The sequence below is a fragment of the Mobula hypostoma genome, chromosome 1 (genome assembly GCF_963921235.1).
Source record: "Mobula hypostoma chromosome 1, sMobHyp1.1, whole genome shotgun sequence".
In the NCBI taxonomy this organism is placed as follows: Eukaryota; Metazoa; Chordata; class Chondrichthyes; order Myliobatiformes; family Myliobatidae; genus Mobula; species Mobula hypostoma.
In genome coordinates, this window is record NC_086097.1 from 203,777,068 (window position 1) to 203,792,304 (window position 15,237).

Genomic DNA, 15,237 nt, shown 5'->3' on the forward strand with positions numbered 1-15,237 from the left:
GCACCAAAATGTCACGAACCCCAGCACGGAATTACCAACAAACACAGAGTTAATGAATCTTTGGTCTCATAATTGGTCAAGCAAGGTTGCTGATGCACAATCAAGAAGCAAGCTGGATTCGGGAGGAAAAAGCACCACACACACGATTGAAGAAATGCAAATACCTGAGGTTACAATGGATGTGCTGAAAGAGGTTATAAAAAAGGCACCCACAACTGGAAAAGTACTGGCAGTGATAAGATTCATAATTATTGGTGTAAAAAATTTACTTGCTTTCATCCGTACCTATTGCATTGCAACAATTTTCTTAAAAATCCTGAAAAAGTGCCTGAATTTTTGACAGAAGGCAAAACATATCTTTCACCTAAAGGGGGAAATCACAAAAGATGCATCAAAATATCATTCTATTACTTGTTTACAAACTATTTATAAAATTGTAACATCATGTATTCATGTATGGTTCTATCTAGCTTTAAACCTGCTGTTTAATTTACTGAATTGGCTGAAAATTAGGTATCAAATCAGAAACAATGAAATGAACTATACTTTAACATACCTTCTATACATGAATGATTTGAAATTATATACTCCATCAGTAAAGCTAAAGCAATTAATTCAAGTAGTAAAACTACCTTTGAAAGATATCAACATGAACTTTGGACTGGATAAATGAAGAACATTAAACATAAAGCTAATAGAGTTGAACTGCACTTGCATGTAACGAGAGCTGTATAACTCATCTCCTTCTACCTTAGGCCACAAACTTATCAATCACCCCTGCTGTGGACCACCTGGAGGTCTAAGGCGTTCTCGTTACATGCACGTGCAGTTCAACTCTTTGAGTGAAAATGCAGAAAGTTTGAAGTTAATAACTCATCTCCTTCTACTCTACCTTAGGCCACAAACTTATCAATCACCCCTGCTGTGGACCGCTTCTACAAAGAAGGGATCCGTATGCTCCATGACCGCTGGACTAAGTGTGTACATGTAGGAGGAAACTATGTTGAAAAATAAAGGTGCTAGGTTTTCTAAAATTGACTCCTTCTACCCGAGGCCACGAACTTATCAATCACCCCTCGTACAGGACATTACAGACCCTTTTGCCCACAATGCTGTGCCGACCATGTAACCTACTCCAGGAACTGCCTAGAATTTCCCTAACGCATAGCTCTCTGTTTTTCTAAGGTCCATGTAACTATATCTAAGAGGCTCTTAAAAGACCATATTGTATCCGCTTCCACCACCACCGCCAGCAGTGCATTCCACAGACCCACCACTCTTTGTATGATAAACCTACCCCTGACATCCCCTCGGCACCTATTTCCAAGCACCTTAAAACCATGCCCCTTGTGTTAGTCATTTTAGCTCCGGGAAAAGGCCTCTGGCTATCCATATGATCAATGCCCCTCACCACCTTATACACCTCTATCAGGCAACTTCTCATCCTCCGTCCCATTCGTCCTCAGAAAGACCCCATAGTGATTATACCTCTAGGCCTGAATGGGACTATTTAGAATTTACTGTGCTGTGGATGTCTATATAGTAGATGTATTATATAATATACTGTTTATATATATATTTATAGAAGATGATATGCATTCCATATTGCATTGGAGTTTATATCTAAGCAGGGAAGGGTGTTGTGTATTTAATATTTCAATAATATTTGAGTAATATTGTATATATTATTTGATTAAGCATTATTTGTTGTCTAAATAACTCATTACGAGTTATATATAAAAGTACGTGTATGACATACGACATCACACTGCCATGTCATATGCACGCACCCTGCTAAAAGTAAAATCAAACACACGAGTTATCTCCCAGCTCCCTTGTTTTCCTTTCAATTAGTTTTTGTTATGTTTTGGAGTTAAAAAACATAACAGGGTATCCTGAATAGTTGCATGAAGGCCTGGTATGGAAACACCAATGCCCATGCATGGAAAAGCCTGCAAAAAGTTGTGATCACAGCCCAGTCCATCACATGCAGAAACCTCCCCAACGTTGATGACAGCATCAAGGAATGCAGCCATAAGAAAGCAGCATCCTTCATCAAGGACCCCCACCATCCAGGCCAAGGTTCGGGAACAATTATTACCCCTCAACCATCAGGCTCATGAATCAGCATGGATAACTTCACTTACCTCAACTCTAAACGGATCCACAGCCTGTGAACTCACTTTCAAGGACCCTACAACTCATGTTCTCAGTATTATTTATTTATTGATTATTAATTTATTTTTATATGCATAGTTTGTCTTTTTAGAACGTTATCAATGTGTGTGTGTGTGGTTTTTTATTGATTCTATTGTGTTGCTCTGTTTTAAGGTTAAATGAAGCGACACAAGGCTTTGCTTCCAGATGAGCTCAATGCCTTCTATGCTTCCCTTGACCATCAAAACATGGAGGAACCATCACAAACTCCCACATCACCCAATGATCCTGTGATTTCAGTCTCTGAGGCCAATGTGCAAGAAGCCTTCAGGAGGGTGATCCCACAGAAAGCATCCAGCCTGGACGGGGTACCTGACCACATACTATAGACCTGTGCTTATCATCTGGCTGGAGTGTTCACTGAGACCTTTAACATTTTGCTCAGCAGTCTGAGGTACCCATCTGCTTCAAGCTGACATCAATTGTACTGGAGCCTAAGAAGAATATGGTAGCCTGCCTCAATGACTGCTGTCCAGTAGCATTTATATTCACAGTGATCAAGTATTTTGCCTGGCTGGTAATGAAACTTATCAGCTCCTTCCTGGAAGCGACTTGGATCTGTTCCAGTTTGCCTATTGGAGCAACAGGTTCACATAGAACATAGAACAGTACAGCACAGTACAGGCCCTTCGGCCCACAATGTTGTGCCGATACCGAGCAGATACCATCTCATTGGCTTTTCACCCAGCCCTGGAACATCTGGGTTGCTCTTTATTGATTACATCTTGGCATTGAATACCACCATCCCCTCAAAACTCATTCCTCACAGACAGGACCCAGGCTGTAAAAGTAGGGGACAAGCTCTCCTCTACAATCACTCTGAGCACTGGTGCCCCACAAGGCTGTGTACTCAGCCCCCTGCTGTACTCACTGTACATCCATGATTGTGCAGCCAAGTTTCTATCGAACTCAATGTATAAGTTTGCTGATGACACCACAATTGTAGGCCGTATCTCAGGTAATGATGAGTTTGAGTACAGAGAGAAATTCAGAACCTGGTGGCGTGGTGCAAAGACAATAACCTCAACGTCAACAAGATGAAGGAATTGGTTGTTGACTTCAGAAGGAGCAGCGGACCGCACGACCCACTTTCCATCGGCGGAGCGCAAGTGGAACAGGTCAAAATCTTTAAGTTCCTCAGGCTCAATATCACAAATGACCTGACTTGGTCCAAACAAGCAGGCCCACCAGTGCCTTTACTACCTGAGAAAACTAAAGAAATCTGGTCTGTCCCCTAAAACCCTCACTAATTTTTATAGATGCACCGTAGAAAGCATTCTTCCATCACAACCTGGTATGGAAGTTGTCCTGTCCAAGACCGGAAGAAGCTGCAGAAGATCGTGAACACGGCACAGCGCATCACACAAACCAATCTTCCGTCCTTGGACTCACTTTACACCACATGCTGTCGGAGCAGTGCTGCCAGGATAATCAAGGACACGACCCACCCAGCCAACACACTTTTCATCCCTCTTTCCTCCGGGAGAAGGCTCAGGAGCTTGAAGACTCATATGGTCAGATTTGGGAACAGCTTCTTTCCAACTGTGATAAGACTGCTGAACGGATCCTGACCCGGATCTGGGCCGTACCTTCCAAATATCCGGACTTGCCTCTCGGTATTTTTTTCACTACCTTACTTTCCCTTTTCTATTTTCTATTTATGATTTATAATTTAAATTTTTAATATTTACTGCCAATTTGTACTCCAGGGAGCGCGAAGAGCAGAATCAAATATCGCTGTGATGATTATACGCTCTAGTATCAATTGTTTGATGACAATAAAGTATAAAGTATAAACTAATCAATAAGCTTCAATACCTTCTTGTGCAATAGGATCCTCGATTTCCTCACTTGAGTCAGTTCAGATTAGCAACAACATCTCCACGATCTCCATCAGCACAGGTGCACACAATGCTTAGCCCCCTGCTCTACTTGCTTTACACTTATGGCTATGTGGCTAAGCAAAGTGCCAATGCCATTTTCAAGTTTACTGATAACACTACTGTTGTAGGCTGAATCAAAGTTGGTTACGAATCAGGATATAGGAGGAAGATTGAAAATCTGGCTAAGTGGTGGCGGTGTTGTGGATAGTGTCGAGGGCTGTCAGAGGATACAACAGGACATTAACAGGATGCAAAACTGGGCTGAGAAGTGGCAGATGGAGTTCAACCCCGATAAGTGTGAAGTGGTTCATTTTGGTAGATCAAATATGATGGCAGAATATAGCATTAATGGTAAGACTCTTGGCAGTGTGGAGGATCACGGGTATCTTGGGGTCCGAAACCATAGGACACTCAAAGCTGCTACGCAGGTTGACTCCATGGTTAAGAACGTATACGGTGCATTGGCCTTCATCAATCGTGGGATTGAGTTTAAGAGCTGAGAGGTATTATTGCAGCTATATAGGAACTGGTCAGACCCCACTTGGAGTTCTGTGCTCAATTCTGGTCACCTCACTACAGGAAAGATGTGGAAACCATAGAAAGGGTGCAGAGGAGATTTACAAGGATGTTGCCTGGATTGGGGAGCATGCTTTATGAGAATAGTTTGATTGAACTCAGCCTTTTCTCCTTGGAGCAATGGAGGATGAGAGGTGACCTGATAGAGGTGTACAAGATATTGAGAAGCATTGACAGACATCCCACCCTGCAAAAATTCATTTCAGGGAGGTAGCACCATCAATTTGCGGGAGACTTCAGGGAGAGGTGGGATGCCTGCAATAGAGTAGCTCCTTAGCAACTAGCCAGCTAGTTTAAATAACGTTCGCTATGCTAATGAACGAATGACACCTGTTAAACTCACCTCAACATGTCTTTTACAGTCTTAACCCACCATGGGCAGTAGAAAAGTCACTGTTGCAAACAGTGCAGCGAGCAACACTGTCATTATTTTTGACCCCTATTAGGCAGGGGTACACTTTAGTGTAGTCTGGGGTGATGTACGTTTTATATTTTCTTTTTTTGGAACACTCTCCCATGGCGCGCTGTCACTCGCTCTCTGTCTCTCTCTTTCTCTCTCTCTCTCTCTCGCTCTCTCTCTCTCTCGTGCTTTCGCTTGCTTTCTCTCTCGCTCGCTCTCTCTCGTGGTCGCTCTCGCACTTTCTCTCTCTCACTCTCGCTTGCTTTCTCTCGCTCACGCGCTCTTGCTTGCTTGCTCTCGCTCTCTCGCTCGCTCTCTCTCGTGCTCGCTCTCGTGCTCTCTTCCTCTCTCTCTCTCTCCCTCCCTCTCTCTCGCTTGCTTGCTCTCGCACTCTCTCGTGGTCACTCTCGTGCTTTCTCTTTTGCTTTCTCTCTCGTGCTCTCTCGCTCGCTCTCAAAAAAATTGATTTCTGTGACATTGTATATACTTTGCGGGCATCAGGGAGCCACTATTAATATGCGGGAGACTCCCGGAATTTCCGGGAGAGGTGGGATGTTTGCATAGGTCGCGTGGGTCCTCAGAGGCTTTTCCCCAGGGCTGGAATGGCTAGCACGAGAGGCCATAGTTTTAAGGTGCTTGGAAGTAGGTTGAGAGGAGATGTCGGAGTAAGTTTTTTACGCAGAGAGTGGTGAGTGCGAGGAATGGGCTGCCGGCAACGGTGGTGGAGGCGGAAACGATAGGGTCTTTTAAGAGAGTCCTGGATGGCTACATGGAGCTTAGAAAAATAGAGGGCTATGGGTAAAGCCTAGGTAGTTCTAAGGTAGGGACATGTTCGGTACAGCTCTGTGGGTCGAAGGGCCTGTATTGTGCTGTAGGTTTTCTATGTTTCTATAACAACCTCTTACTCAACGTCAGCAAATACAAGGAGCTGATTATTGACTTCAAGGGAGGGAAACCAGAGGTCCATGATCCAGTCCTAATTGGAGGATTAGAGATGGGAAGGGTCAGCAACTTTAAATTCCTCAGTGTTGTTATACCTGTCCTGGGCTCAGCGGTAAGTGGAATTACTAAGAAAGCACAGCAGCCCCTATACTTCCTTAGGAGTTTGCAAAGATCTGGCATGACATCTAAAACTTTGACAAACTTCGATAGATGTGTAGTGGAGTGTATATTGACTGGGTGCATCACAGCCTGGTATAGAATCACCAATGCCCTTGAATGGAAAATCCTGCAAAACGTAGTGGATATGGCCCAGTCCATCACAGGTAAATCCCTCCCCAGCATTGAGCACATCTACATGAAGCGTTGTTTCAGGACAGCAGCATCCATCACCAGGGACCCCCACCACCCATGTCATGCTGCTACCATCAGGAAGAAGATACAGGAGCCTCAGGGCTCACACCAGCAGGTTCAGGAATAATTATTATCCCTCAACCATTATCTGTCACCTATTACCTCTCCTCTTGAACCAAAGGGACTATCTGCACTCCATATCACTTGCATCATCATTGAGACATTCCCACAACCTATGGACTCACTTTTAGGGACTCTTCATCTCATGTTCTTGATATTTAGTGCTTATTTATTGATTATTATTCTTTATTTCTTTTTGTATTTACAAAGTTTGTTGTTTTTTGCATACTGGTTGAATGCCGATTTTTGTGGCGTCTCTCACTGATTATGCTTATTATTTAATTATGGATTTATTGAGTATGCCCTCAAGAAGGGTTGTATATGATGAGATATATGTATTTTGATAACAAATTTACTTTGAACTTTGAACTGTGAGTGCCTAAAGGAAACGGAATCTCAGCATGGTATATGAGGACATACAATATACAAACTTTGATAATAGATCTACTTCGAACTTTGAGATTCAATTTGAGGATCTGAATTTCAAAGTATTTTCAAAGAAATTTCAATTTCATTGGCCCAGTTAAAACCTTGTGTAGAGAAAGAATTTCAGACCTGACTCATTGATAACACTCCAAGTCTTTGCATAACTTCAAGCCAGGCACATATCTACATAACATTAATGCTTTTGACCTGTACCAAGAGAGTAACATAAAAGCAAAATTCTGCAGATATCAGAAAACTCTGATAAGACCAGAAAGGATTGAAATTTTCTAGCAGGTCACACAGTACCTGTAGTTGCTGAATTGAAATTTAGATTCAGGCTAATAAACTTTTCTCAGCGCTGAAAAGTATTGGAGACAAAATAGTTTCAAAACCAGGGGAAGTGAAATTCACATACTAAATCACAAACAAGAGCAAATCTTGAGATGGTGGAAACTCGAACAAAACACACAAAATGCTCGAGGAACTCAGCAGGTCATGCAACATCTATGGAAAAAATAGTACAGTCAATGTTTCGGCCCGAAATGTCGACTGTACTTTTTTCCACAGATGCTGCCTGTCCTGCTGAGTTCCTCCAGCATTTTGTGTGTGTTGTTCACATACTAAATGCTAAGCTATAAAAGTCTTGATGTCTTATTTTTGTCAGGTGTAGTGTTCTATCTCATTTTAATATAGTTTGAGCACCGTGCACCCAGTATGACCATAAGACCATAAAGGATAGGAGCAGAATTAGGCCATTCAGTCCATTGAGTCTGCTCCAGCATTCCATCATAGCTGATTTATTATTCCTTTCAATCTTGATCACCTGCTTCTCCTGTAACCTTTGACATCCTGACTAATGAGTATAGCGTATTTTTCAGTTCATTGGAACATACTGGGACCACTACATTTTGGCTCAGTTAAGCTGCTGCCACAATTAGCCAAAGTTTCATGGAAATTGTTAAAAGGTATAAACAACCATTTAATTGTGTAATAAATTATACATTTGAATAAAATACAGAACAATTTAGAACACTACCAATACTACTTTTTTAACACAGACTCATACAAGTGATGCTATTTTAAAACTGATCACTCTAAGCAGGGTATAGCGTCTAATGGCCACACAAATGCACACGATTGGTGCTAATTAGAAACTGTTCAGCAACAGTCACCTGCCCTAATTAAGCTGCATAGTGCCACAAATAAAGAAAGGGAAGCCTGGCTATTTTATTGATTAAATTTTAAGAATTATCCCAAATAAGCAGCTGTCCTGATTAATTGGTGGCCCAATTAACCAGAATCCATTGTACTAATATCAACCTCCACTTTAAATATATCCTATAACTTGGCCTCCACAATGAATTCCACGGATTCACCACACTACTGTGAAAGAAATTCCTTCTCATCTCAGTTACAAAGGGACGTCCTTGTATTCTGAGACTGTGCCTTCTGTCTCTGAGGCAGAGACTGTGGGAGGTGAGTACCTAACTTCCAGGACACAGCCCATTCTTGCAGCTAATCAATGGAAAAAGGTTGAGACTTATCATTGTCATAAGAAACCAGTTGTAAGATACAGGAAAAGTTGGGAGAAGAGGAAATAGTTACCTGTCATTTGTTTTTAATTTGACTATCTCTCTCAGTAAGGTGTTAAATATGAAGTGTGAAAGGCGAAGTTAAGATGGTGCTAAACGGCAACTCCTTTGCTTGCATCATTGGAAACAGCTCTATTTCTGTCTTTAATATCTTTATTTTTCCCTTTCAAGGTTCTTTTGAAGACCCTGACCTGAAGTTACACGCTGACTTCGGTTCTTTTCGGGAATGAGACCCCTTCTCAGGGTTTCAGGAACGGCCTTTGTTGTTCAGCACGCCAAAGGTTTGGGCTGAGATTCCAGCTCGTATTCGAAAGCCTAGGATTCCGGGACTCTGAAGACGGGTGGATCAAGGGTTGGTGTCATGGCAGGAGACTCGTGTGTCGTCGGGGAGGCCAGAAAATCTTTTGCTGTGGGCCCAAAGACCTGAGATCTTTGTAATCTTCAGGCTCAGAGCTTGTAAAAAGCAACAAACGGATGTTTTAACATTGTAAACCAGTAGGTTATCGTTATGCCTCCCGCTTGCTGTGAAAATGGGGAACACCTCCCCCTCCCTTACTAGCGAGAGAGATAACCTGTGGTTTGTCAAATGCTGGAGGAAATGCGATATTCTTTGGGGTAACTGCAAGTCTGTGTCTTTGCTATAGCCTAGCTTATGCTTGTGCTTGGTAGCGGGTGAGCTTTTTTTTGCTGGGGGGGAAGGGGATTGTTGCTTGCTGTCGCTTACACACGGGAGGGGGGAGCTGGGGGAGACTTTGGGGTTCTCACATTTAACTGTCGTTCATTCTTTGGGGCATTTCTGTTTTTGTGGATGTTTGCGAAGAGAATGCATTTCAGGATGTATATTGTATACATTTCTCTGACATTGAATTGGACCTTTGAACCTTTGAAATGCTTGCATACAACACCTTGCAATTGTAAAACATTGTTTATACTGTATATTGTAAGAAGCTTTATTGTTTACTTTCTTCTTCTGCTTTGGACCTGAGAAGGTTCCTTTGCTGGTATGGAGCTTCTGAAACAGATTTCTGTCCCCTTGAATACGGTGAATCAGACTGGGGTGTGATCCACAGCCACGGGCAGGCCACTAGCACCTAATGCAACTAACCATTCATTATAAGATGACCGAGAGAGTTGTAGGAGAGGAGGGGATACTGTACATGCATGGCCAATTCTTTCTCGATGAGCACATAAGCTAGGATGGTGGTCTAGAAAATGAACTATATTTTAAAACATTGAACTCTGGAAGGGGACCAGCTTCAGGGTATTGCCAGAGCCCTGAACTAAAGGTGGAACATTCCTTGATTGCAGAGAATCAAACCTTAATTGGATGTTACGTTAATTTATGAGTTGTTTGAGCAATGGGGAAAAGACATCAAGCTGAATACAAAACTTCATCGATAAAATTGATATCTAATAACACACTAGTAGAAAAGAGACATGGCTGATCTTTGCTTCTAACTGGTTGGCTTTGTTGTTCATTTAAAAACTGCGGCCATTCTTGAAGGTGAAACTCATTCTATATAGTACACAATCATACCTACTACGAAGTGGGCTAATTAACTTCCCTCACTGCAGGTTCTGTCCGCGGTATTACAATCATCAGCCGATAACCAAGGTGCTTGGCAGGTACTTTTGAAGAATCTTGTTTGTTGTCTGTTGTATCTGTATTAGTTCAAATGTTAACAAATTTTAAAGGAGAAAGTATTTGTTAAATGAGAATATAAAATAATGGAAGTGTTAAGCACCTGTAGAGAAAAATCATGAGGTAAACTTTATTGTCAATGATTTTTAATTAGAGCCACAAATGTTAATGCTCTACATCTATTAAATATTTCCATTGTTTCCTGCTTGCACATCAGATTTGCAGTAATACGCTTTTGTGCAGTGCTTTTCAACCAGTGATCCTTTGTAGCAAGTCAAGTGTCTGTTACAGGAACAGCATAAATCAGAAGAGATTGAAAATGAATTCTCTCTTCAGCACAACCGGAGGAGAAAGCAGGGTAAGATGTCATCAGGCAAGAAAACGGAGATGCAAGGGAGTGCAGATGCTGGAGTATAATGCAGGTCCTGATGCACTCTCAATCTGAATAGCTGACAATTCCTTTCCCTTCACAAACTGACCCACTGAGTTCCTCCAGCAGTTCGTTTTCTGCACCAGGCAAGAAAGTCTTGGCTGCAGACATGGTCCTGAAGGGATACAGTAGAAAGTAATCTGTCAACAACCTTTCCTGTTATTTCCCCAACCACATAGGAAGAAGTTTATTTAAAAACTGTGTATGCTTAAATGAGAAGTTTCAAACATAACTTACTTTTAGCCAAGACTCCAGGAAATAGTATTATATGCTCATCCATGCCTCAGAAGCAAGTTCAGCTGAAGTGATTGACTGCAATGCAAAACAAGTCAAAATGTTGGACTGAGACACCCAACAGTTAAGTTAGTTTCTTTGGAAAGACTGTGCCTCTACCATTGACTCTTTCCCCTTATCACCCTCATAGTATCAACATAATGATTAGAAGTTGAATAAGAATGATGGCTACTTAATTACCTGCTGACTAATGCTTAATCGATTGGTCAGTGTGTTGTGGTTTTAACTCTGAAGATTTAAGAAACAAATAAAATCTGAGAGCCATCTCAGGCAGTATTGTGTGGAGTACTGAACCTCAAGGTGGAGTATCTTGGCCGAGTCAATAAACTGAACCATAGCTTTCTGTCTCGAGGGAATGGTACAGATCCCAGTTTAGGTGGTTGAAGAAGAACAGAAGATGCTATCCTTGATGACTTGGCCACTTAAATCAATGTAACCACAAGTGGGACATGGTCATTTTCAGAATGCAATACACATACATAAAATAATGCAAAGGATATAAAGTTTACAATGAGAGTTGCCATATAAATGCAAGTCTTTTTTTTTCATTTTATGTCTACAACTCTCTGCTGATTGACTTTTGCTTGACTAACAAAGGGTCAGCTTGCTATGAAAGTGTATGGTAGGTGGACAGAAATAAAACAAATGACACTGAAATATGTTGCAAACAGAATTCTACTTTTATGACTCAATCATTGTGTTTTTGGATCGAGAAATCTCCGGAAATACTCAAGAGACGATTCTCATGCCCTTGTACAAGCTCTGCGCAATAAATCTCTAAATTACACAATGTGAATAGTATTTGTTCCTTTCCAGTGCACTCGGAATATTATAATCTTACCACGTCTTTAGCAAGAAGGAGAAGATATCCAGCTGTGATGTTTTGGGTGGATAAACCAGTTGCGTTGGTTTTATCGAACAGACTTGCTTGTGCCTTAACTCACAGGCAATGTCCATTAGCAAGTAATGCACCAGAGTTTCTTTCCTTCATTGTGAAAGTTTATTTTCTATATTTCCAGCCTTATGAACAGATGTTCTCTGCATTTACAGAAAGCAAACCTGGCATCTAGCCACTGATAAATGTTTTAATTACTGGCAGATGTGAGGAGCTTTTAAAAGGAAAGAGCAGTATCTCAACAAGTATGAATATGTCATGTTTAATAAAAAACACATCTGCTAAAAACAACAGATGCAAAATGCTGGAGGGGTTCAGCAGGTCAGGCAGCATCTATGGAAAAGAGTAAGCAGTCAACGTTTTGGGTGAGACCCTTCATCAGGACCGAGAAGGAAGGAGGAAGATGTCTGAATAAAAAGCTGGGGCAGGTGATAAGAGAAGCCAGGTGGGAGGGAAAGGTCAAGGGCTGGAGAAGAATCTGATAGGAGGGGAGAGTGAACAATAGGAGAAAGGGAAGGAGGGGAGACCCGGGGGAAGTATTTGGTGGGTGAGAGGAAGTGAAAGGTCAGAGTGGGGAATAGAATAGGCGGGGTGTAGGGGCGTAATTTGTCCACCGGAAGGAGAAATCAATAATCATGGCATCAGGCTGGAGGGTACCCATATAGAATATAAGGTGTTGCTCCTCCACCCTGAGGGCGGCCTCATCTTGCCACAAGAGGAGGCCATGGATCAACATGTCAGAATGGGAATGGGGATGAGAATTAAAATGTTTGGCCACTGTGAAGTCCCAATTGTGGTGGATGGTGTGGAGGTGCTTGATGAAGCAGTCCTCCCAATTTCAACGGGCCTCACCAATATAGAGGAGGCTGCATTGGGAGCACCAGACACAATAGTTGACCACAGAAAATTCGCAGCTGAGGTGTTGCCTTACCTAGAAGGACTTGTTTGGGACACTGAATGGAGGGGAGGGAGGAGGTGTATGGGGAGGTGTAGCACTTAGGCCACTTGCAGGGGTAGGTACTTGAGTGGAACTTGTAGAGAAGGATGAATGGACAAGGGAACTACAGAGGGAGCAATAGTGCAGAAAACGGAGGAGGGTGAGGTAAAGATGTGTTTAGTGGTAGAATCCCTTTGGAGATGGTGGAAGTTGTGGAGGATAATGTGTTGGATGCAGAGGCTGATGGGGTTTTAGGTAAGGACAAGAGGGACTCTATCGCTGTTACGTCAATGGGAAGATGGGGTGAGCATGGATGTTCAAGAAATGGAAGAGATGTGGGTAAGGGTAGCATCAATACTAGAGGGAGAGAAACCCCATTCTTGAAAGGAGGAGAACATCTCAATGTTCTGGAATTGAAAGCCCCATCCTGGGAACTAATACAGCAGAGGTGAAAAAACTGAGAAAAGGGAATAGCATTTTTACAGGAGATAGAGTGGGAAGAGGTATAGTTGAGATAACCATGGGAATCAGTAGGTTTATAAAAGTGTTTTGGATCGGGACAAGAAGAGCGGTGTGAGAGCTAAAATCTGAAGGAAGGCAGTTTTTAAAAAAACTTCTTCGAGTACAAGAAGGATGAGACTGCACAGGTGCGTGATGTAGTCAGGACAACGCGGAGTGTTTGAAAAGGAGACCACCCTATACAGTAGGCAGCAGTCGGAGCAGGCAGTGCAGTGAGTGACAGCAGAGTGTAGGGCTTTGGCTCAACAGGCTTAGGCAGTAACGGGAAGAGGCGAGAGCGAGGCACCAACTCTTCGTTTCCCCCTTGGCGAATCAACCCAGACAGTCAGAGGAAGAGCAGGGTAACGGTACGAGCTAAGGGTTTTAAAAGTTCATGTATTTGGTGAGCTAAGTGAGTGAGTAGACGTATTTTTTCCTTGCTTAATTCCTGTAGAATTAGGTATCATGTCTGTAGGGTTAGTGCTTTCTTCAGGGTGTCAGATGTGGGAATCCTGGGAGACCTCCAGCCTCCCTGATGGCCACATCTGCGCCAGGTGCACCGAGATGCAGCTCCTCAGAGACCATGTTAGGGATTTGGAGCTGCAACTTAATGACATAGTCATAGTCATACTTTATTAATCCCAGGGGAAAATGGTTTTCGTTACAGTTGCACCATAAATAATAAATAGTAATAGAACCATAAATATTTAAATAGTAATATGTAAATTATGCCAGTAAATTATGAAATAAGTCCAGGACCAGCCTATTGGCTCAGGGTGTCTGACCCTCCAAGGGAGAAGTTGTAAAGTTTGATGGCCACAGGCAGGAATGACTTCCTATGGCGCTCTGTGCTGCACCTCGGTGGAATGAGTCTTTGGCTGAATGTACTCCTGTGCCCACTCAGTACGTTATGTAGTGGATGGGAGACATTGACCAAGATGGCATGCAACTTAGACAGCATCCTCTTTTCAGACACCACCGTGAGAGAGTCCAGTTCCATCCCCACAACATCATTGGCCTTACGAATGAGTTTGTAGATTCTGTTGGTGTCTGTAACCCTCAGCCTGCTGCCCCAGCACACAACAGCAAACATGATAGCATTGGCCACCACAGACTCATAGAACATCCTCAGCATCATCCGGCAGATGTTAAAGGACCTCAGTCTCCTCAGGAAATAGAGATGGCTCTGACCCTTCTTGTAGACAGCCTCAGTGTCCTTTGACCAGTCCAGTTTATTGTCAATTTGTATCCCCAGGTAATTGTAATCCTCCACCATGATCACACTGACCCCTTGGATGGAAACAGGGGTCACCAGTACCTTAGCTCTCCTCGGGTCTACCACCAGCTCCTTAGTCTTTTTCACATTAAGCTGCAGATAAATCTGCTCACACCATGTGACCTACTGCTTATTAGGGAAAGTGAAGAGGTGATAGACAGGAGCTACAGAAAGGTAGTCATCCCTAGGCTACAGGGGTCAGAAAACTGGGTGACTATCAGGAGAGGGAAGGAAAATGCCCAGATAGTGGAGAGCACCCCTGTGGCTGTCCCCGTCAGCAACAGGAATCTTGTTTTGGATGCTGTTGAGGGGGATGTCCTGACAGGGGATGGCCATGGTGACCAGGTCTCTGGCACTGAGCCTGGCGCTGTTGTGCAGGAGGGAAGGAGGGAGAAGAGGAATGTGGTAGTCATAGGCGATTCCATAGTCAGTGGAATAGACATGAGATTCTGTGAGCCTGATGGAGATACCCACTTAGTGTGTTGCCTCCCATGTGCCAGATTACGGGATGTCTCGGATCGGGTCCTGAATATTCTGAAGGGAGAGGGCAAGCAGTCAGTTGTCTTGGTACATGTTGGTGCCAATGACATAGATAGGATAAGGGAGGAGGTCCTGAAGAGAGATTTCGGGGAGTTAGGAAAGAAGCTGAGAAGCAGGACCTCCAGGGTAGTAATCTCAGGATTGCTACCTGTGCCACGTACTAGCGAGGGCAAGAATAGTAGGATCAGGCAGATGAACGTGTGGCTGAGAGACTGGTG

General features: G+C 43.0%; 2 long non-coding RNA genes across 2 annotated transcripts in view; one reads left to right on the forward strand and one right to left on the reverse strand.

Moving 5' to 3' along the window:
• The window catches only part of LOC134342980 (uncharacterized), a 34,581-nt gene extending 33,644 nt beyond the window's left edge, over nucleotides 1–937 (forward strand). Inside the window, exon 3 of the long non-coding RNA XR_010017143.1 lies at nucleotides 898–937. This is a non-coding gene — a long non-coding RNA (uncharacterized LOC134342980). The remainder of the gene's footprint in view (nucleotides 1–897) is intronic.
• A 9,410-nt stretch (nucleotides 938–10,347) lies between these two features.
• LOC134342971 (uncharacterized) lies at nucleotides 10,348–11,872 on the reverse strand. Its single transcript, XR_010017142.1, has 3 exons — nucleotides 11,715–11,872; nucleotides 10,817–10,891; nucleotides 10,348–10,694 (listed from the first exon to the last, which is right to left on the reverse strand). It is a non-coding gene; the product is annotated as an uncharacterized LOC134342971 (long non-coding RNA).
• Nucleotides 11,873–15,237: the final 3,365 nt, after the last annotated feature.